The 237-nt window shown below is 41.4% G+C and overlaps 1 pseudogene; it reads right to left on the bottom strand.

Annotated features, from left to right (window-relative positions):
- Positions 1–237, bottom strand: part of LOC102989939 (heterogeneous nuclear ribonucleoprotein D-like) — a 3,411-nt pseudogene that overhangs the window by 1,172 nt on the left and 2,002 nt on the right.

The raw sequence follows: 237 nt of genomic DNA, 5'->3' as shown, positions 1-237 counted from the left end.
AGTGGAATGGTGATAGCCCTAGCTTGATGGCTAGGGCTGTTGTTATTAGTATTGATGCTGTTGGGTTGAATAATTTGGTGATAGTCCATTGGCCGGAGTGTGATAGGTTAATTATGATTGCTATTATGAGTAGGGTGGATGCGGTAGCTTGAGTTAGGAAGTATTTAGTGGAGGCTTCTATGGCCCGGGGATTAAAGACTTTTATTATGATGGGGATGATGGCTATCATGTTTATTT

The sequence above is a fragment of the Physeter macrocephalus genome, chromosome 1 (genome assembly GCF_002837175.3).
Source record: "Physeter macrocephalus isolate SW-GA chromosome 1, ASM283717v5, whole genome shotgun sequence".
Taxonomy (NCBI): Eukaryota; Metazoa; Chordata; class Mammalia; order Artiodactyla; family Physeteridae; genus Physeter; species Physeter macrocephalus.
The sequence above is the reverse complement of the archived record's forward strand: the minus strand, read 5'-3'. Positions and strand labels throughout refer to the sequence as shown.